At 39.3% G+C, this 24,212-nt stretch overlaps 1 protein-coding gene and 1 non-coding gene across 2 annotated transcripts in view; both read left to right on the forward strand.

The window, feature by feature from the left end:
- Positions 1-24,212, forward strand: part of ROCK1 (Rho associated coiled-coil containing protein kinase 1) — a 647,994-nt gene that overhangs the window by 404,138 nt on the left and 219,644 nt on the right. The gene's annotated exons all lie outside the window — the stretch shown is intronic.
- LOC126004892 (U6 spliceosomal RNA) lies at positions 13,779-13,882 on the forward strand. The gene has a single exon (XR_007494116.1). It is a non-coding gene; the product is annotated as a U6 spliceosomal RNA (small nuclear RNA).

Raw genomic sequence — 24,212 nt, forward strand, 5'->3', positions numbered from 1 at the left:
GAAATTTCAGCTGTTGGTCAGTGCACCACCACTGTTGTGCCAGTAACAATTACATCTGCACTGGGATCATGGAAATGTAAGTTTGTCACAAAATAATACCCCTAAGTGATTCTTCCTTATTCTTTATTTAGGCAGATTAGAAAAGAGCTAATAAATGCAATAAAATATTTTCAAGGGCTGAAGAGAAAACAGAATATAAGGCACTTGCCTTGCACACAACTGAAGAGGGCTAAATCCCCTCTTGAGGTCTCCTGAGCCTGCAAGGAGTGATACCTCGTACAGATACAGGACAAAGCCCTGAGTACAGCTGGGTATTTCCCCAAAACAAAGCCAAAATAAAAAAAAATCTTCAGAATCAAGTAATTTGTTCTTGTTTGCTATTAAACAGTAAAGAACTTCAATAATGAAGATACTTATTTAGTAGAACCCAGGCCTCCAACCCCATGTTTTACAGTCTTGGGTTCATAGCCAATAGCTCATGCACACACACACACACACACACACACACACACACACACACACACACACACACGCATGTGCACAAACACAGTAGAATTTGAAATTGAAAATAAATTTAGGGCCGGAGAGATTGCACAGTGGTAAGGCACTTGCCTTGCATGCAGAAGGATAGTGGTTCAAATCCTGGCATCCCATATGGTCCCTTGAGCCTGCCGGGAACGATTTCTCAGTGTAGAGCTAGGAGTAGCCCCTGAGCGCTGCCAGGTGTGACCCAAAAACCAAAAAGAAAAAAAAATTAGTGATAAGTCATAACAGCCTAGTCATAAAAACTACAAATTTATCTTTTGTTCTTACCATTATAGGAATAAGTATTATTTTATTTCTGATATATTGTCAAAACTGTGATAGGAAACATCAGAATATGAATGACTGGAGAGAAACAAATGACAGTGAATAAAATAACTGCAGTTGTACCAATTAGTTATTAACAGTGCAATGTCAATTTGTTGTCTCATTTCTTTTTGGCAGATAATCTCACTTATTTTTATTTATTTTAATTAAAAATTTTGCACTGCAGAATTTTGCACGGCTCAAACTCAGGCAATCTGAGCCACATCCCTGGCCTCCTCCAATTTAGTTATTTAAATTGGGAGTATACTGTTTACATAACTGTGTATATTTCAGGGAAATTTTTCATACCTTTTTATAATGTTACCATGCCACACTCATCACCAAAACATCAATATCCTTCCACCACAGTCCACTGAACTCCTTCCACCAATTTCTCTCCATTTCCTCTTTGTAACCTTAGTTCATTGGTCAGAGTCCAAGGGTTTGTTTTGCTTGGCTATCTGTCTCTTTGATTGGCTTCTCTATAGCTTATATATCAGTGAGATCATCAGTATTTGTCTTTTTCTTTACTTACTTTATTTAATGATCTCCCCCTACAATTCTATCCATATTATCAAAAAGAACAAGATCTCATTTTTCTTATAGTTAAATTATTAAACTATATGTGTGTGTGTACACCATGTCTTTGTATACAATTTTTGGCTAATGGGCACTTGAATGGTTTTTGAAACTTTATTACATGTCTTACTGTACTGTGGTTTACATAGGTATGCCTATCTCCTTGTTTTGTTTTGTTTTGGTTTTTGGTCACACCTGGTGGTCCTCAGGGGTTACTTCTGGCTCTGCCCTCAGAAATCGATCCTGGCAGGCTCAGGGGATCATATGGGATGCCGGGAATGGAACCAGGATCCGTCCTGGGTTCTTCTTGTGCAAAGCAAACGCCCTATCACTGTGCTCTCTCTCTCTAATCCCAACCTTTAGTTTTGTTTTTAAGTAGTAGTAGTTGTTGTTGTTGTTGTTGTTATTGTTGTTGTTGTTGCTGATTATACTAGTATTAAAGTTATTGCGAATTTTGTTAACTAGAGAAAAATCAGAAGCAGAGGTCTGGGGTGAAGTGATGACTGAGGGACTGAAATGTTTTCCTTGCATATAGGAGGTTGTGACTGTGATCCCTTATGGTGCCTGTATCTGGCAGCTCTGTTATCTGTCCCTAGCAGCAGCTCTACTGTTTGAGATCCCTGGTGCCACCATAATTTCTGACCACACAACAGTCAAGTTTGTGTGAGTAACACAACTCAAAAAACGTGCAAGCACAGTACCCAGGAGCATGATCCGTAATAAGCAAGTATATGTTTACTGCAGCCAGCTCTGGCAAGCTCTACAAGCAGAATGTGCATGAGGAACACAATCAAGTGTACAAGCACCAACCAGTTGTGAGAGGCCATAGAGTAAGCAATTCAGCCCACCAGGTAGGCTGGTTCATTGAGTGCTATGACCTGAGGATGCAGAGTTGCAAGGTACCTGTTATGTTGAGGACTGACAACTAGAGTCAATTTAGTGGTGTTCAAAGTGCTACTAGCATCATATTTGGCATATATAAGGGTCTCGAGAGCCACACCTGTCAATACTTGGGTTACTCCAGGACTATACCCACTGATGCTCAGGGAGGCCATGAGGTGCCTAGATTCAGGTCAGATACATGCCTTTTATGTACCCTAACCTTTGTACTATCTCCTTATCCTCTAAGAGTATGTTTTTCTCAAGTAGTTTGTTCCTTTATTTTGCAACAAATTTTAATCATCTACCTCTGGGAAAGCAATATATAAGACATAAGAAGAAGGAAGTAAATTTGTTTTTAACAATAGTTAAAAGTAGGACCAGGGCCAGAGCCACAATACAGTGTGTAGGACACACTTGCATATAGACAGTCCAGGTGTCATAGCTGTCAGCCCATTTGGTTCCCAACTCCACCAGGAATGATTCCTAATCACAGAGTAAGCCAAAAGTAAGCTCTGAGTGAGTACTGCTGAGTTTGGCTCACAAAAACAGTAGCTATAACTATCCAAGAAAGGCTTAAAAGTGGTAATTTCAGTCTGAGTTATAAAGTTTAATAGATTATAATGAACTATTATCCAATAATTTTAAAGAATCATTTGCATGAGAAATGGTGCCCTCTTTTTAAAATGTAAAACTCAGTTCATACATTTACTAAATTACACAGCTAACTAGCTAAAAAGTATTGGGATATAGGTAAAGAGAAAATGAATGAAGAGTAAGAAAAGTAGATTGCAAATAAGGAAATAAGAAGTTGAAAGAAAGAAAATTGATCAGAGGAGAGAATAAACAAAAAGTTTAATGGGTTTAGACAAATCTGATTTTTAGAAGAGGAGAGATGAGATAAGAGCTCTGGAAGCGTGGGAGATTTTTCTAGCCCTCCATATCAAAGAGAAACCCAAGATTTGAAGCCCAGAGCCTTGAATTCTCTTGGGACTCCATACAGACCAGCATCTGCCACCTTAATTACAAAAGGTGTCATCTGACCCACCTCATGCTGCAATGTTAGGCTAGCAGTGTGAAACAAAACAAAATTTCACTTTCTTAACATCTTTTAAATAGGTGTTATTTCCCGTAAGAGCACTGCTGTGCTTGGTTACAAAAGGAAGAGAAAATTAAATTCTCATTCATTTTTAAAATGTTCTTCTGGCTAGGAGGAATCCTTGAAAGAAGACCCAGGAGTAGGCTCTGATCCTGCTGGGTGAGGCCCTAAAGAAAAGATTCCAACCATTTTTGTTTTGTTTTGTTTTGTTTTTGGTTCACACCCAGCAGTGCTCAGGGGTTACTCCTGGCTCTGTGCTCAGAAATCACTCCTGGCAGGCTCAGGGGGACCATATGGGATGCCGGTATTTGAACCACCAATCTTCTGCATGCGAGGCAAACACCTTACCTCCATGCTATCTCTCTGGCCCCTCTTAACAATTATTTTTATTTTTAACTATATACATTATATTATCCTCTGACTTCTTTATTTTTTTCTTTTTTTGGTGGTGGTGGTTGTTGTTGTTGTTGTTGTTGTTGGTGGTGGTGGTGGTGGTGGTGGTGGTATCCTCTGATTTCTTAAATACATACAGTTTTATGTTTTTTTTCTTTTTACTTAGATGGTTTGGAGTATTATTATTTTGCTATCAGTTGATGTTAGAAATTTTTATTAGATCATAAGTTTAATTTTCTTTGATTTATGTAATCAGCTTCCAAGTATGTTTTTCAGTGATGACTAATATATATAATACTATATATTAAATATATATATATATAGCTAAGAAATGAGGAAGAAGGGACCGGAGTAATAGAATAGCAGGTAGGGCATTGCCTGCACACAGCCGACCCAGGACCAACCCAGGTTTGATCCTCAGCATCCCACATGGTCCCCCAAGCCTGCCAGGAGTGATTTCTGAGTGCAGAGCCAGGAGTAGCCCCTGAGTTCCACCAGGTGTGACCTGAACCCCCCCCCCCCAAATAAAGAGAAATGAGGTAGAAGACATAATTGATATTCAAGCCTGAATTTAACTTTTTTTGCTTGGGATAAAGGAAGAGAAGGAAAGTTGTCATACAGTTCTATAATTTTGGCCACTGTTTACATAAATAATCTTCAATAAAACTTTTGCTTATAATCTAATTTTTCTTTTTAATTATGTGGGCCACATCTGGCACTATTCAGGGTACCATATGTAGTGACAAAGATTAAACTCAAGTCAACTGTATGCAAGGTAAATATCCTATCTGCTGTACTTTTGCTCCAGCCATAATAATTTTTTGGTTTCTTTTATTTTGTTGTTGTTGTTGTTGTTATTTTGGGGGCCACATCTGGTGACACTCAGGGATTACTCCTGGCTATGTGCTCAGAAATTGTTCCTGGCTAGGGGGACCATATAGGATTCCGGGGATCTAACCAGGTTTGTCCTGAGTCAGCCGCATGCAAGGCAACACCCTACTGCTGTGCTATCGCTCTGGCCTCCATAATAATTATTTTATTTTGGGGGGCCACACCCGGTGACGCTCAAGGGTTACTCCTGGCTATGAGCTCAGAAATCGCGCCTGCCTTGGGGGACCATATGGGACGCCGGGAGATCGAACAGCGGTCCGTCCTAGGCTAGCACAGGCAAGGCAGACACCTTACCTATAGCGCCACCACGCCGGCCCCCATAATAATTATTTTCAAGATAATAGTTATTGTCAAAATTTGTCCAGGGCTGACAACAAAACCTGGTGTTTCACATAGGTCAGAAACCAGCCCTTACACCCAAAAAGCAGCCAGTAATGAGACCACAAAATATTCTCTCTTCCTCCATAGAATTTCCATAGAGACCTCCCTGGCAGTAGAGGAGGTGATAGGGTTTCTGAGAATAAAGTGAAAAGTCACAGCTCCAGACTACAAAAGGAACTATGATGAAGCAGTATAGAACCCTACTCTGAGTAGTCAGTATAGTTTGTAATCCTGAGGGTTCAATCAGTAACAACTCACAATATAATTTCTCTAAAAAAGACTTTAGAGTGGAAATGTTTAGGATGTTTAAAGAATTCACTGAAGTAATGGAACAGGGCTAGAGTAATAGCACAGTGGTAGGGCATTTGCCTTGCATACAGCTGACCCAGGGCGGAGCCAGGTTCAATTCTTGTCATCCCAAATAGTCCCCAAAACCTGCCAGGAGCAATTTCTGAGCATAGAAGCCAGGAGAGAGAGAGAGAGAGAGAGAGAGAGAGAGAGAGAGAGAGAGAGAGAAGAAATAAAGAGAAAGAATGAAAGAAAGAAGAAAAAGAAAGAAAGAAGAAAGAAAAAAAAAAAGAAAGAAAGAAAGAAAAGAAAGAAAGAAAGAAAGAAAGAAAGAAAGAAAGAAAGAAAAGAAAGAAAGAAAGAAGAAAGAAAGAAAGATAAGAAAGAAAGAAAGGAAAGAAAGAAAGAAAGAAATGAAGAAAAGAAAGAAAGAAAGAAAAGAAGAAAGAAAAGAAGAAAAAGAAAGAAAGAAGGAGGGGCCGGGCGGTGGCGCTCGAGGTAAGGTGCCTGCCTTACCTGCGCTAGCCTAGGTGACGGACCGCGGTTCGATCCCCCGGCGTCCCATATGGTCCCCCAAGCCAGGAGCGACTTCTGAGCGCATAGCCAGGAGTAACCCCTGAGCATCACCGGGTGTGGCCCAAAAACCAAAAAAAAAAAAGAATGAAAGAAAAGAAAAGAAAGAAAGAAAGAAAGGAAAGAAAGAAAAGAAAGAAAGAAAGAAAAGAAGAAAGAAAAGAAAGAAGAAAGAAAGAAAGAAAGAGAAGAAAGAAAGAAAGAAAGAGAAGAAAGAAAGAAAGAGAGATGAGAGAGAGAGAGAAGAGAAGAGAAGAAAGAAAGAAAGAAAGAAAGAAAGAAAGAAGAAGAAGAAAGAAAGAAAGAAAGAAAGAAGAAAGAAAGAAAGAAAGAAAGAAAGAAAGAAAGAAAGAAAGAAAGACAAGAAAGAAGAAAGAAAGAATGAAAGAAAGAAAGAAAGAAAGAAAGAGTAAGAAAGAAAGAAAGAAAGAGAGAAAGAGAGAGAAGAGAGAAAGAGAGAGAAAGAGTGGAGAAAGAAGGAGAAAGAGAGAAAGAGAGAAAGAGAGAAAGAGAGAAAGAGAGAAAGAAAGAAAGAGAAGGGCCTGGAGAGATAGCATAGTGGCGTTTGCCTTGCAAGCAGCCGATCCAGGACCTAAGGTGGTCTGTTCGAATCCCGGTGTCCCATATGGTCCCCCGTGCCTGCCAGGAGCTATTTCTGAGCAGACAGCCAGGAGTAACCCCTGAGCACCGCCAGGTGTGGTCCAAAAACCAAAAAGAAAAAAAAAAAAAAAAAAGAACTGATCTGCAATAGGAAACATGCCACTTTATTAGAGAGGGGGGAACTGGGGGATAAGACATGGAGGGGATAATAACTATGGTGGAGAAAAATGTTTATCCAGGAGGAAGAGGCGGTGTTGAAAAGTATACACTGTTATGTATGAAACCTTATCGGTAATAGTACTATGAACCACAATGCAGAATCTTATTTTTTAAAAGAGTCCCTCTTGTAGAGGCAGATTGATAGGTAGGAGGCAAATGTGGATGTGCCATTGGTGGAGGGAAGTGAACTCTGGTAAAAGGATAGGTATTGAAACTTAAATTGCCTGAAACCCAATCATAAATAACTGTAATTTTATAGTGATTAAAAAAACCTTTTTAAATTTACATAGAATGAAAAAATAAATTAGCTTGAACATTCATAATTATTCTGTGGCTTTAATATATTATACACTTACCTGCACAGGAGTCTTGAGTCCAACAGGGATCTCAAATGTAGTGAACTGTAACATAGCAGTCAGCGAGAGGGAGTGAGAAGGAGGAGAGGAAGGAGGAGGAGGAGGACGAAAAGAAAGAAGAGGTGGTGGTCGAGGAGGAGGAGGAGGAGGAGGAGGAGGAGGAGGAGAAGGAGAAGGAGGAGAAGGAGGAGGAGGAGGAGAAGAAGAGGAGGAGAAGAAGGAAGAAAGGAAGGAAAGAAGAAAGAAAGAAAGAAAGAAGAAGAAAGAAAGAAAGAAAGAAAGAAAGAAAGAAAGAAAGAAGAAAGAAAGAAAGAAAGAAAGAAAGAAAGAAAGAAAAGAGAAGAAGAAAGAAAGAAAGAAAGAAAGAAGAGAAGAAGAAAAGAAAGAAAGAAGAAGAGAAGGAAGAAAGAAAGGAAGGAAGGAAGGAAGGAAGGAAGGAAGGAAGGAAGGAAGGAAGGAAGGAAGGAAGGAAGGAAGAAAGGAAGAAGGAAGGAAGGAAGGAAGGAAGGAAGGAAGAAGGAAGAAAGGAAGGAAGGAAGGAAAGAAAGAAAAAAGAAAGAAAAAAAGAAAGAAAGAAAAAAGAAGAAAGAAAGAAAGAAAAGAAAGAAAGAAAGAAAGAAAGAAAAAAGAAGAGAAAGAAAGAAAGAAAGAAAGAAAGAAAAGAAAGAAAGAAAGAAAAGAAAGAAAGAAAGAAAGAAAAGAAAGAAAGAGAAAGAAAGAAAGAAGAAAGAAAGAAAGAGGAAGGAAGAAGGAAGGAAGGAAGGAAGGAAGAAGAAGGAAGAAGGAAGGAAAGAAGGAAGGAAGAAGGAAGAAAGGAAGGAAGGAAGGAAGAAGGAAGGAAGGAAGAAAGAAAGAAGAAGAAGAAAGAAAGAAGAAGAAAGAAGAAAGAAAGAAAGAAAGAAAGAAAGAAAGAAAGAAAGAAAGAAAAGAAAGAAAGAAAGAAAGAAAGAAAGAAAAGAAAGAAAGAAAGAAAGAAAGAAAAAGATTCTTTTTTTTTTTTTTTTTGGTTTTTGGGCCACACCCGTTTGACGCTCAGGGGTTATTCCTGGCTATGCGCTCAGAAATCGCCCCTGGCTTGGAGGGACCATATGGGACACAGGGGGATCGAACCACGGTCTGGTCAGTCTTATGCTAGCGCTTGCGAGGCAGACACCTGACCTCTAGTGCCACCTTCCCGGCCCCAGGAATGATTCTTGAGTGTAGAGCTAGGAGTAATTCCTGAAGATCACCATGTGTGGCCAAAAAAACATAATATAACATATATTATTGTGCTGACTCACACAGTACTAAGATTTAAATAATAATAAATTTGAGTAGTTTTTGTTCATTAAATTTTTTTTACGAACTGGCATAAGTCTAAAAAAGCTTATATCTCAAAAATTAAACCTCGGGACCAGAGCAATAGTACAGACATTTGCCTTGCACATGGCCTACCCGCGTTAAGACCCTGGGACCCTATATGGTCAGCCAGGAGTGATCCCTGAGTGCATGAACCATGAGTAAGGCACCATGAATTTTGATCTTCACATCCTAAGAAAAAGAAAAATAGTACATGCCTTTTATGCTTAGACTTCAAGGCACAGTACCAGTTTGATCACTGTCACTGCAAGAAAATTAAAAGGTAAAAATTAAACCTCCATGGAGTAGGGAAGGATTTGAGTAGGAACCCTTGAAACAATAGAGACTATGTATGACAATTCAGTGTAGGGTGTGGGATTAGAATGTTGTATGCATGAACCCTTATCATTAACAGTATTGTAAATCACTGTGGCTAAAGTAAAATTAAAAAAAGAAATAAACTTCAAGGAGTTAGAGGGGAAAGGCATTTTTAAAAACAATGAATTTAGAGAACTGTTCAGAGATGATTTGCCAATACATAAGGTAAGAGTGACATCTAGTGTTCATTAGAATATTACCACTCTACCTACCTACAAAATACAGACTAATACCATCTAATGAAAGGAAGATAAATGCAAAAAGGAATAACCACAGACATTAGGTGCATAATTTCTGAAAACTCATAGACTTCTTCTGGTTTTAGATATGAGAAATGGCATACTAAAGTAACTACTAACATGTAATAAAGGATGTTTTAAAAAAGATAAAGAGTCGTTGAAAATTTTAAAAAATAGCATGATATTGTAGGACAAATTCAACTGATTCAGCATCTGAAAGGAAGACTGGAGGGGAGGCAAAAACAAGGTCCAGCAGAGCTTGTTATTTATACATAATGAGAAGCCATCCTTTAGTGAACCTTGCAATTCAAAAGAAACACATTTTTATATCTTTATTTAAACACCTTGATTACAAACATGATTGTAGTTGAGTTTCAGTCGCATAAAGAAAACCCACCTTCACCAGTGCAACATTCCAATCACCAATGCCCCTAAATCTCCCTCCTCCCCAGCCCTCCACCTGTATTTGAGATAAGCTTTATACTTCCCTCATTCAGTCACATTGTTATGATAGTTATCAGTGTCATTATTTCTCTAACTGCACTTACTGCTCTTTGTGGTGAGCTTCCTATCATGAGCTGGACCTTCCAGCCCTCATCTCTATTGTCTCTAAGAATTATATTACAAAAATGTCTTTTATTTTTCTTAAAATCCATAGATGAGTGATACTATTCTGTTTCTCTCTCTCCCTCTGACTTATTTCACTCAGCATAATAGATTTCATGTACATCCATGTATAAAAAAATTTCATGACTTCATCTCTTCTTATGGCTGCATAATATTTCACTGTGTATATGTACCACAATATCTTTAGCCAGTCATCTGTTGAAGGGCATCTTGGTTGTTTCCAGAGTTTGGCTATTGTAAATGCTCATGGATTGGAAGGATTAATATCATTAAAATGGCAATACTCCCCAAAGCATTGTACAGATTTAATGCAATCCCTCTAAAAGTACCCATGACATTCTTCAAAGAAGTGGATCAAACACTCCTGAAATTCATTTGGAACAGTAAACACCCACGAATAGCTAAAGCAATTCTTGGGGAAAAGAATATGGGAGGCATTACTTTCCCCAATTTTAAATGGTATTACAAAGCAATAGTTATCAACATAGCATGGTACTCGAATAAAGATAGATCCTTAGATCAGTGGAATAGACTTGAGTATTCAGAGAATGTTTCCAGACATACCATCAACTAATCTTTGATAAAGTGGCAAAATATCCAAAATGAAGCAAGGAACGCCTCTTCAATGAGTGGTGTTGGCACAACTGGTTAGCCACTTGCAAAAAAAGTGAACTCAGACCCCCATCTAACACCATGCACAAAGATCAAATCCAAATGGATTAAAGTCATTGATATCAGGCCTGAAACCATAAGGTATATATATAACAACACATAGATAAAACACTCCATGACGTTGAGACTAAAGGCATCTTCAAGGAGGAAACAGCACTCTCCAAACAAGTGGAAATAGAGATAAACAGATGGAACTATATTAAGCTGAGAAGCTTCTGCACCTCAAAGGATATAGTGCCTAATATAAAAAAGCCACCCACAGAATGGAAGAAACTATTCACCCAATATCATCAGACAAGGGGCTAATATCAAATATATACAAGGTACTGACAGAACTTAATAAGAAAAATACATATAGCTCCATCAAAGAATGGGAAGAAGAAACAGACAATTCCTCAAAGAAGAAATACAAATAGCCAAAAGACATATGAAAAAATGCTGCACATCACTAATCATCAGGGAGATGCAAATCAAAATTACTATGAGGTACCATCTCATACCACAGAGACTGGCACACATCACAAAGAACAAGAACAATCAGTGCTGGCAGGGATGTGGAGAGAAAGAAATTCTTATTCACTGCTGGTGGGAATGCCATCTAGTCTAGCCTTTATGAAAAACAATATGGAGATTCCTCAAAAAAAAATAGAGCCCCATATGATCCAGCTATACCACTCCTAGGGATATACCCTAGGAATACAAAAATATAATTCAAAGATTCCTTCCTCACACCTACATTCATTGCAGCACTATTTACAAAAGAAACACTTTTTTAAAATTTCTGAGGGATTTTGGGCCACACCAGCCTGTGTTTAGGGTTTAGTTCTGGCTCTGCACTCAGAAATCACTGCTGACTAGGTTCAGGGAATACTTCGGATGCCAGGGATTGAACCCAGGTAGGTCACATGCAAGGCAAGATCCATACCTGCTCAGGCCCTAGGGTTACCATTTTAGAGGTAGCCTTTTGAAGTCCCTCTGTACAAAAAGTATCGTGCATCAAATCAATACATGTTCTTTCCATAAATTACATTAACAGGGACACTTATTCTGCAAGTAGTAGGAAACTTACTCATGAGGAAGTTAGCATGAGTAAAATACGTACAGCTCATGTAACCTAAAATGTTAGGGGTTGGATCCAATTCAAGAATAGCTAAATCCAAGTGCCTTGTCTTTAGTGAGGTCTGTCCACAATAAGTCAGTTACTCATAATTTGGATCTCTCAGGGAGTTCCAGAACCATTCCTAAAGGCCTTTAGATTTTCTGGACATAAATGAGCACTGGACTCAACTTAAAATTATCAGTTATGATTAGATCTTAACAAAAGATTTATATTGTTCTTTGAATCTTCTAGTCTAAGATTTTTTTTTTTATTTTAGTTTTTTTCTCTGCCAGGAATTGAAGCCAGGGCTCACACAAGCAAGGCAAATACTCTACAATCCTAAACCACATGCCTGGCCTTTGTTTTTGAAATTATTTTCTGACTTCTCTCCAGTTATCAAACTCCTAAATAGCATCCTCTTCCAGTAAAAGATTGTTTGGCGGACTGTAGAGATAGTACAGTAAGTTTGATAATTGCCTTCCCAATGGCCAACTAGGTTCAGTTGCTGGAACTGCATATAGTTCCCCCAGGCATAACCAGGGGTAATCTCTAAACACAGAGCCAGGAATAAGCCCTGAGCATCTTGTACACAGCTGACCCTGTTATCAGGAATGATTGTTCCTGAACCCTCAATATAGTATTACTATTATTGTTGTTGTTGTTGTTTTATGTATTATTATGTCATGCTATTATTATTGTTTTGTAGTCATACTTGACAATGCTCAGGACTTACTTCTGGCTCTCTGCTCAAAGATCATGCTTTCCAGTGCTCAGAGGACTTTATGTACGGCTGAGAATGAACAAGGTCAGCTGTGTACAAGGCATGAGACATACCCATTGTCCTATTTCTCCGGCCCCAGTATTATTAACTATAATTGCTATACTATTATTTTGCTGATAGCAGGATCAAACCCAGGGCTTCAAATGTGCTAGTGTCCTTCAAATGAGCTATATCTCCAGATATTTCTATATCTTTTATTGAGGGGAAGGGTTGGGTCACACCCTGCAGTACTCAAAGACTATTCTGACTGTGCTCAGAAGCAATCCCTGGAGATGCTCCAGGGACCATATGTGGTGGTGGGAATCTGAACTGGGGTCAGCTGCATACAAAGCAAGCATCTTATCTCCTGTACTGTTTCTCCAAATTCTCAGCTATTTATCTTTTAACTAGAAATTTATACCTTCAAACCACCTTCATTCCTCTCACCCTAGCCCTTTGCTAGGCTAATCACCTTTGCTAGGCTAAAATCACCTTTGCTAATCACCAAACTGTGTTGGTTTTATGACTCCTGAATTTTTAGATTCAGGATAATGAGCACATATAGTGCTTATCTATCTTTGACTTTATTTCCTGTATAATAGCATCAAGTTTCATCCATGCTGTGACAAGGCACAGAAGTTATTTGTGTCTAAGTGTGTACTATGTGTGTGAGTGTATTGCAAGTATCAAAACCAGGACCTCACACATACAAAGCATGTGCTCTACCCCTGAGCAACATCTCTGGCCTCTGGCTCTGGGATTTTATTTTTCTTTTCTTTTTTTTCCCCTTTTTGGGCCACAACCAGCAATGCTACGAGTTACTTCTGGCTCTGTGTTCAGAAATCACTCCTGACAGCCTCCAGGAACCATATGAGATGCTGGGAATTGAACCTGGGTCTGCCTTGTGCAAGGCAAACACCCTACTTCAGATTTGTATCCAAAAATACATATCTGGAATTAATGGCTCAAAAACTTCAAGTTGGGGGCTAGAGAGATAGTACAGCTGATAGGGAGCTTGTCTTTCACGTGATCAAATTGAATTCAATCACTGAAATCCCATATGGTCTGATGAGCACTGCTAGGCATGATTCCTGAGTGCAGAGCCAAGAGGAAATCTTAAACATGGTTGAATGTGGGCCCCTCACCCAAAAAATACCACAAAGAAATCTTCAAGTGAGAGTGCAGAGGACAAAGCACTTGTCTTGTATACAGACGCCTAGCACCATATTATTTTCCCTCAATCCCTGCAAGGAATAACTATGTAGATAGCCAGGAGTAACTCCTGAGCACTGCTGGGTGTGAACCTAAAAAACAAACAAATTTTAAGGGACTGAAGTGATTGCACAGCAGGTAGGGTACTTGTCTTGCATGAGACCATGCAGGGTTTGATCCCTGGCATCCTATATTGTCCCCCAAACACCACCATAAGTGCAGAGCCAGGAGTAATCCCTGAGCATTGATGGGTGTAGCCCAAAACTAAAAAGCAAACAATTTTAAGTTCTCAATGTCAAAAACAGTTGAAAGATTTATATATGTTTTTATTAAAGAGACTATGCCTGTGCTCGGTTCAGCAGCACATATACTAAAATTAGAACAATACAGAGATTAGCATGGCCCCTGCGCAAGGAGACTATGCCTTTAGGTAATAAAGTGTGCTTCCCTCATCTCTTATTAAGGAATTGATAAGAGGGAAATATTGACTGAATAGGAATGTCAACATAAAAATGGAAGTACAAGGGATGTGGATCAGTGGGAGAGCACAACCCTTGCATATGTGAGGTATTAGGTTCTTTTTTTTTTTTTTTTTTTTTGGTTTTTGGGCCACACCCAGCATTGCTCAGGGGTTACTCCTGGCTGTCTGCTCAGAAATAGCTCCTGGCAGGCACGGGGGTCCATATGGGACACCGGGATTCAAACCAACCACCTTTGGTCCTGGATTGGCTGCTTGCAAGGCAAACGCTGCTGTGCTATCTCTCCAGGCCTGAGGTATTGGGTTCTATCCTCAGCACCACAATACATAAATAAAGCCTAGATCTCAGGCTTTCCCAATGACACTCTGACCTTCACAACCTGCTTATCTTTGGAATTCTCCAACTCTAACAATTAGATCTTCAGCCTGCCATTCAATGATGCCAATCTGTGCATTGAAAAAATGAGCCTCTTTGGAAGCACTCACTAAACTCTAGTTTGTCCTTTTAGCCAACTAGTTTTGTTGAACTCTCCTCAGTCTCTCACCAAATTCTATAGGGCAATAACACAATTAAGTATTAGCCAGACAGCCTCACTATTTTAGTAGGTGGCATGCCCATGTACTCTTGAAAAGTATGTATTATTCACATACCAGGTGACTTCAGACCACTTCTGAATTTACTTGTGTAATTCCAAGAACTTCCTTATAACAAAAACCAATAATATGTTAAAATTAAACATTTTATTTGGGAAAATCCTTGTTATAGAAAATAGAAAGAATACCAAAGAAAGCTGTTTTTGGCCTTAAAAACTACCAGAGTGTTCTTTCCTAAGGGTAGAAGACCAGGAATCATGGTTGTGTTTTTGTTTTTTATGAGACAGGAGTGGGAAGGGAGAAGAGGCTTAAATCTCTATTCTTTGCAATCATAAAAGAAAATGCATATTATTTTTATTTGTTTCTGGGACACACCCGGCCCTTCTGGCAGGGTCAGGAGACCATATGGGATGCTGTGTATTGTACATTGGCCAGCCATGTACAAGGCAAATATACAATAATCACTATGCTATCACTCTGGCCCCAAAAAACACATATTAACCTTCCTACAAGAATAAATTTTATAGAATTATGCTTTGTTTTGTTTTTTTGAGCCATACCTAGTAGTGCTTAGAGTGAGTTGGGTTTATTCCTGTATTGGTACTTCTGGGTTACTCCCAGCAGTATTGGTGGGATGATGCTGTATCAGGAATTTCAGCTGAGGTTCCAGCACATATTTTATGCTTTCCTGCCCTTTGTACTATCTCCCTGACCCAAGAATAATATTTTAATATTTATTCTATTTATGTATTATTTATATTTACTCAAATCATAAATCCTTTGAATAGAGAGATTATCTTATTTATTTTGGTGTCACACACAATCCATATAGTCATTTAATAAGTCTATGTGTGGAGTGTGTGTATGAGAGAGAAAGAGAGAGAGAGAGAGAGAGAGAGAGAGAGAGAGAGAGAGAGAATAGCTGGTATCTGATCAACTTGGTGTCAGAGGTGAAGATCTGAGTGTTTTCTGTTACAGGAGAGATAATACTGAATCTCTGGAGAAGATCTGGAATCCTCTGCTGTTTTTAGGAAACCAACTTATCCCAGTAAGGATGAAAAATGTGTATTAAATCATCAAAACTGTGTGTTTATATAACCTTAGATGGAAATAGTCAGAGAAGCTGCCTTGTGATTTTGATATCATTTGTTACTATGAAGAATAAAAGTCCTCTTTGAATTGAAAAACACAGAGTGAAATGGAGAATGGGCTCAAGTATGTGTCTCATAACAAGCCAGCAAATCCAAATACACTGCTCAAAAATCAGTCTTTCTCGGCTCAGTGCTAGAGTTTATAATACAGCTCTCTGAGAGATTTTCATGATCATAGATGGCTTTATTTAGCTACAGTGTTAAAAATGCAAACTAGCCACAGCTTTCTGAGAGGATAGTTAGAGAAAGGCATCCCTAAATGGTAGTGAAAGTCCCTGCTGCCTAAAACTCATTTCATTTCACTATTTTGCTTAAAGTATTGCTTTAAAAAATAGCCTCTGAAACAATTTTCTAATATTCTAATGTGTAAGTTGGCATTGTAAATGTTTTCTAATACAGAGAGTTAATGTGCAGTGGTTAAAATCTATTGTGAGCAATTCTGCATATGAGTGCATGTTTTGCATACAAGAGGCCTTGGTTCAATCCCCAGAACCTCATATGGTCCCCAAAGCACCATCAGGATCAACTCTCCAACACAAAGATAAGAGTATTACTTGAGTATCACCAGGTGTGTCCTCCCAAAACCTGTTGTAGCTCTATGACTAACTTGTAATCTTGACCAAGTCAGATTTAATCTCACTAAACCTCATCTATGAAGTAGGACTAACGATATCTATTACACCATATTGTTATAAGTAAGTATTAAATGTAAAACTCTTCTAAAACATTTCTTGGTACCTTTTTATGGCTAAGAGCTAGCGGTGTCAGAGGGACATGGTTCAAACTATAAGCATGTATTTGTATGTGCAAGGCCCTAGGTTTGTTCCTAGCACCACAAACTTCTCTAAGCACTGCTGGGAATAGCCCAGAACCCCTAGAGGAGTTCTGGAAAGAGCCAAGCTGGAAAGTTCAGTAATAGAGTTCATACTTACCATATATAAGGTGTTGAAGGTGATTGCACCAAAAGAATAAACAAAAAGGGGAAAAATATAGAGGGGGAGTTGAAGAGATATAACACAGTGGGTAAGGAAGGCATCTGCCTTGCACAAAGCCAACCCGGGTTTAATCTCCAGCGTCTCATATGCCCCCCCACCAAGTCTGCCAGGAGTGATTCTGAAAACAGAGCCAGGAGTAACCCCCTGAGTACCACTAGGTGTGAGCCAAAAATCAAATATGTAGATAGATGTGTTTGTGTGTATATATACTCTCTCAATATATATCTATATCTATATAGAGAGAGAGCTTAAAACAAAATAATTCTGTTTTTCTTAATGTTCTTTGGCTGAAAGTTCAAAGTTAAGATATCAGCAATGGGACTACTGAGAATTCTGTTTATGGGTGATTGTCCTTCCACTGTAACTTTACCTTGCCCTCTTTCTTTGCATCTTTGTTCTCATAATTAAAAATAAAAAATCAATAAAAAAATAATTCTGAACAGGTAAGGTTTTTTGTTTTGGTTTGGTTTGGTTTTTGGTTTTTGGGTCATACCTGGCAGCGCTCAGGGGTTACTCCTGGCTCTATACTCAGAAATCACTCCTAGCAGGCTCAGGGGACCATATGGGATGCCAGGATTCGAACCACTGATCTTCTGCATGCAAGGCAAATGCCTTAACTCCATACTATCTCTCCAGCTCCATGAACAGGTAAGTTTTGCTGTGATAAAATAGCTAGGGAAAGGGTGAATTATAGAGCTACCATAGAAGGACATGAAAAGGCTTAGTTGAGAATCTCAGTGAAAAATGACATCATGGGGATTGTAAAGAGGCAGCAGGGATACTGCAGAAGGGGTGGGACACCATCGTCAATAAAAGAGTAGGCAAGCCAGTGCCAAAACAAAAAACAAAAAACATTATTGCTAGGCAATTTTATTTAAATAAACTAAGTAAATATTTAGCTAATCTTAACATAGTTAAAAAGATTTCTTAAGTTTTAAAACAATGAAAAATCACACACAATGTTAATTATATCTCACTACAAAAAACTCAAACTAGTTCAACAGTTTAAAAATAAATTGAAACTTTATAAATAAAAAATTAATTTTATGGGCCCGGAGAGATAGCACAGTGGCGTTTGCCTTGCAAGCAGCCGATCCAGGACCAAAGGAGGTTGGTTTGAATCCCGGTGTCCCATATGGTCCCCCATGCCTGCCAGGAGCAATTTCTGAGCAGACAGCCAGGAGTAACCCCTGAGCACCGCTGGGTGTGGCCCAAAAAATTAATTTTACAGAAGACTTGTTATTTTATTTTGGTTTTTGGCCACACCCAGCAGAGCTTAGGGGTTACTCCTGGCTCTGCACTCAGCAATTGCTCATGACAGGCTTGGGGACCACATCGAATGCCAGGAATACAATGGGTCCATCCCCAGTAGGCCATATGCAAGGCAAATGCTCTACCACAGAGCTATCTCTCTGGCCCCTACAGAAGCCATTTTAGATAAAGATAGCTTTTCATATACAAGCATCTATCTTGCTTTCTTTACACAACACAACTAAAACAACAGTAAAATTATTGTTATAAAGACATAATTTCTCACAGAAGCAAGAGATTCAAGATTTCAAAGTTAGAACACAGACAAAATGATAAATGACTTAGAAAACCCCTCTGACTCATATTTCAAATTGACAGCAGAGAATGCTGACTCCATTCTATTTTTTAATGCTGGATCTCCAGCAGGTTTAGGTGCAATAAAAGGAACCTATTGAACTAGGGAATGAAGTAGGGAGAGAATAAGAACAAGATGACTATTAAGAATGGCTTTTCGGGGCTGGAGAGATAGCATGGAGGTAAGGCGTTTGCCTTTCATGCAGAGGTCATCGGTTCGAATCCCTGCATCCCATATGGTCCCCCGTGCCTGCCAGGAGCAATTTCTGAGCCTGGAGCCAGGAATAACCTCTGAGCACTGCCAGGTGTGACCCAAAAAAAACAAAGAAAAAAAAAAGGCCTTTCCCTGGGTGCCAGCTCAGATGACCAGAAGTAGGTCCAGGTGGACTCTTAGTGGTCCTCAGGCTTCCCCTCTCCCTCAGTACTCCAGGGGGGAGGTGCATGGGGAGGAGGGCGGGCAGATATTTGACTTCCGGTTTCCTCCTTGATTCTGGAGACCAGCTCTTGCCAGGTATAGGGTTTTTCTCCCCTGGACTTCAGTCTTTCCCTGGGCACCGGTCTAGGTGGACTCTATAGGGGTCAATAGGCTTTTCCCCTATCTCTCCCTACACTAATGGGAATGCGCTCTGGGAGGAGGGCAGGCTGTTCTAGCACTGGTTTATATTGGGATAGTCAGTGGAAATTTTTTCTCTTTGTTTTCATATTGATAGTATTGTGTGCATATATTCTATATATCCATAATATCCATCTTGTATTGGGACCTTGATACTGCCTTACAAAGCTCATTTCTAATATTTTACTACCTCAGTCCCAACCCTTACTTCCCCCCATCCTCCCATGTAGGTGCAGCTAATGACATGAAGCTCACCACATAGAGTGATAAGTGCAGTTAGAGAAATAACTACACTGAAAACTATCATAACAATGTGAATGAATGAGGGGGAAAAAAAGCCTGTCTCGAGTACAGGTGTGGGTGGGGTGGGGAGTAGGTAGATCTGGGAAATTGGTGGTGGGAATCCTGCACTGGTGAAGGGGGGTGTTCTTTACATGACTGTAATCATACAACCACAATTATATTTGTAATCACGGTGTTTAAATAAAGATAATTAAAAAAATACTTAAAAAAAAAAAAAAAGAATGGCCTTGCTGGGGATGCCGGGATAGCATGGAGGTAAGGCATTCACCTCTCATGCAGAAGGTCAGTGGTTCGAATCCCAGCATCCCATATAGTCCCCTGTGCCTGCCAGGGGCAATTTCTGAGCAGAGAACCAGGAGTATCCCCTGAGTGCTGCCAGGTGTGACTCAAAAAAAAAAAAAAAAAAAAAAGAATGGCCTTGCTTTTCTTCCCCTTCCAGAACTGGGCCATTCTCCCTGTCCAGTTCTGCAGAGTTCAGAGAGCTTTATTTGTGGAAGAGATTAAAATCAAGAACACTAGGCACTATCAAAGGCAGGGAAGATAGGGTTAGGAAGGCAGTGCAGAGGTTGGGGCTCATGTGCCTCATGGCTTGCATGTGCCTCACTCACTATCTAACACTATATTCATACCCTAGCATCACATGGCCCCCAGTACTGCAGAGTCTGAAAAGCAAAGCATTCTTGGGCCCCAACATTCAAGTGAATAGCCCAAATGGCTGAGAATAGTCAAGAATGGAGCCTGGGCTTCCTAAACACTGATCAGGACTCCTCCCTCACCCAAACAAACAGAAACAGAAGTTGCACATATACTGCTAAAATTAGAATTTCAGGAAACCTCAGCCTTGGATCCTAAGACAACTTGATATCTCCTAATCAGCAACCAAGGTCCTGTCCTTAAGAAAAGTGAGAAAAGTTTTCTTTAAAACATTTGATAAGCCCAATAAACTAGATCTAGACTTGGTACAATAATATAGCAGGTAGAGTGCTTTGCATGTGGCTAACCTGGTTTCTATGCTTGGCCTCCCAAATGTTCTGAGCCTGCCAGAAGTGATTGCTGAGTGCAGATCCTGAACGTCACAGGGTGTGGACTAAAACTTTTTGTTTTGTTTTGTTTTGGGGCCACACCTGGTGACGCTCAGGGGTTAATCCTGGCTATGTGCTCAGAAATTGCTCCTGGCTTGAGGGACCATATGAGTCGTCAGGGGATTGAAACATGCTCTGTCCTAGGCTAGCGCAGGGAAAGCAGATGCCTTACAGCATGCACCATTGCTCATGGACCAAAACTTGTAAAAAAAAAAATAATCTTAAAAATAAAAAATATATATATTTAGGGTTTTTATGCTTTCCTGCATGAGGCAGCCAACAAAGATGCCAGCAAACATAATCCTCTTCAGGGCCCAACACAAGGGAGGCTGTCTCCTCCTATGAAGGGTGGAGCCAGAGAAGCCACATGTATTTTCTAGCCCATGAACCCCACCACAATACGTAGTAAAAAACACACTACAAGGTGTCAATGGGGAAACAATACAGGAAAATACCATTCATAGAGAATAAAGATGGTAGCTCTGATGACCCGAAAAGTACCAACCACCTAGTTAGCTCCTCAGATAAAGGGTTTAGAATAGAAACATGAAAGATGTTCAGAGAACTCAAAAAAAAAAAAAAAAAAGCATAGATGGATCTGAAAAGACCACAAAGATAGAAATTAGAAAACTCCAAACTGAAATAACAGGACTGAAAAACCTGGTAGATGAAATGAAAACTTCAATGAAGAAAGCCTCTCCAACAGAGTAAACAACAGCTGAGGACCAAATCAGTGAACTGGAAGATGAGATGCAGAACAATTCCATACAACAAAAGAGATTGGAAAAGAACCTTAAAGCCAATGATCAGATAATGGAAAAATACTCAAAGAATGTGAACAAATGAAAATAGAAATCTTTGGAGCCGAAGAGATAGCATGGAGGTAAGGCATTTGCCTTGCATGCAGAAGGTCGGTGGTTCAAATCCTGGCATCCCAGGAGCGATTTCTGAGCATAGAGCCAGGAGTAATCTTTGAGTGCTGTCCGGTGTAATCCAAACCCCCCCCCCAAAAAAAGAAAGAAAAAAGAAAAAGAAAGAAAGAAATCTTTTTTAAACTTAACAGAAACAATGTAAACATAATAGAAACAACATTGTTGGAGTCCCAGAGACCCCTGAAAGAAAATCCCCAGGAAGAATCAACAGTCAAGGACATCATGATAGAGAAACTCTCAGAGTAAAGACTACATGCAACCAAATCCTGCATGCCCAAAGAGTGCCAGCTAAAAGAAACCCAAAGAAAAGCACCCCAAGACACATCCTAGTCACAATGACGAATCCCACATATAGGGATAGAATTACTGAAAGTAGCAACATCAAAAAGGGAAATTACATTCAAAAGAACACCCTTAAGATTTATAGCAGACCTATCACAAGAAACCTTCATGGCCAGAAGGCAGTGGTGAAATATAAACTCAATGAAATGTATGCTTTGCCTAGAAAACTGCACCCAGCCAGACTCACTTTCAGGTTTGAAGGATGTATAGATAGCTTCACAGATAAACAGCAGCTCAGAAACTCTACGGACTCAAAACCAGCCTTAAAAGATGAACTGAGGGGCTGGCACGGTGGCGCTAGAGGTAAGGTGCCTTCCCTGCCTGCGGTAGCCTAGGACGGACCGCAATTCGATCCCCCGGTATCCCATATGGTCCCCCAAGCCAGGAGCGACTTCTGAGCACATAGCCAGAAGTAACCCCTGAGTGTTACCGAGTGTGGGCCAAAAACAAACAACAACAACAAAAAAAGATGAACTGAAAGGTCTACTATAATACAAGATAGGCCTAAAGATACACCAAAATTCTACACAGATATGGCACTAAATCCCATGACAATTATCTCACTCAATGTCAATGGGCTGAATGCACCAGTTAAGAGACACAGAGTGTCAAAATGGATCAAATAGCTGAATCCAATATTCTACTGCCTACAAGAAAGATATATGAATAGTCAGAACAAACCAGAATCAAAATCAAAGGTTGGAGGAAAATCACCCAAGCAAACAACTTCCTTAGAAAAGCTGGAATTGCCATATTAATAACAGATGACATAAACTTTAGACTCAGAAATTTATGTGACAAAGATGGACATTTTCTAATAATCATGGGTATGTAAAACAGAAAGATCACACTCCTAAAGATATACACACTCAATGACAGACCAGCAAAATATTTAATACAATTGTTGACAAATATGAAAGAAGACATAAATAGCAACACAATAATAATGGGAAAACTCAGCACTGCCCTGTCATCAATTGATCAACCAGACTTCAACCCAAGAATATACTAGTTCTGAAAGAGAAATGGAAGAGAGTGGACTAGGAGATATATATACATATATATATATATATATATATATATATATATATATATGTATATATATACATACACACACACACACACACATATATATATATACACACACTCTCTGTGGATGGAGTACCCTATATATTATATACCTATATATAGGGTACTCCATCCACAGAAAACTTGATGCAATTTCTCTCCAATGCACATAGGTCATTCTCTAGGATAAACCATATGCTGGCCCATAAAACATACTTCTATAATGTCAAGAGGATATAAATTGTACAGATACCTTTTTCAGATATCAAAGCACTAAAATTAGAAATGAACTACAAAGGGAAACAGGAGAACAACTTTAATACCTGGAAATTTACTTACTACTGAGATGAAATTAAAGAGAAAAAAAAATCCCTAGAAACAAATGCCATGAAGACACAAATTATCAGAATTTATGGGACATAGCAAAAGTGGTACTAAGAGGAAAATTTATAGCTTTGCAAGCACACATCAGGAAGGAATAGGGGCCTACATATGACACAGCTTATAAAATTAGAAAATGAGGGGCCAAAGTGGTAGCACGAGTGCTGAGGCATCTGCCTGTGCACACTAGCCTAGGATGAAGCACGGTTCGATTTCCCAGCCTCCCATATGATCCCCAAGCCAGGAGTAACCCCCGAGTGTCATCAGGTGTGGCCCCCCCCAAAAAAAACACACAAAAAATTAAAAAATGATCAACAAAATGAACCCAAAATAAGTAGGCAGAAGGAAATAACAAAGCTTAGAGCAGAAATTAATGAAGCGTAAATCCAAAAAGCAATCCGAAAGATTAATGAAAACAGAAGTTTGTTCTTTGTAAAAATAAACAAAATTGATAAACCACTAGCAAGACTCACAAAGAAAGGGAGAGAGAAACTTAATAAAATGGATTAGAAATGAAAAGGGGAGATCATTGCAAATAATACAGAGATCCATCCAATACAGTAATCAGAGACTACTTTGAGAAACTCTATGCCACAAAACATGAGAACTTGGAAGAAATAAAAAAAAAAAAAAAAAAAGAAAAGAAAAAGAAAAGACATTATTGTAATAATGCTCAGAGACATTAGAGATGAGAGCTGGAAGGACCGGCTCTCAATTTGATGCTCACCACAATGAATGCAGTTAGAGAGATAACTACACTAAGAACTACCATGACAATGTTAATGAGTAAGAGAAGTAGAATGCTTGTCTCAAATATAGGCAGAGGGTTATAGAGCATTGGTGGGAGGAATGTTGCACTGGTAAAGGAGGGTGTTCTTTCTCTGATTTAAACCCAACTACAAACATGTTTGTAATCATAGTACTTAAATAAAAATATTATTAAAATATATATTTAAAAAACAGATCTAGGGTCCGGAGAGATAGCACAGTGGTGTTTGCCTTGCAAACAGCCGATCCAGGACCAAAGGTGGTTGGTTCGAATCCCGGTGTCCCATATGGTCCCCCCATGCCTGCCAGGAGCTATTTCTGAGCAGACAGCCAGGAGTAACCCCCTGAGCACCGCTGGTTGTGGCCCAAAAAACCAAAAAAAAAAAAAAAAAAAAAAACAGATCTAGACATATTAACAGATTTCTAATTATACAGTATGGCCAATTCATCTCTTAGTGAAGGTCACAT

Source organism: Suncus etruscus, chromosome 3 (assembly GCF_024139225.1).
Source record: "Suncus etruscus isolate mSunEtr1 chromosome 3, mSunEtr1.pri.cur, whole genome shotgun sequence".
NCBI lineage: Eukaryota > Metazoa > Chordata > Mammalia > Eulipotyphla > Soricidae > Suncus > Suncus etruscus.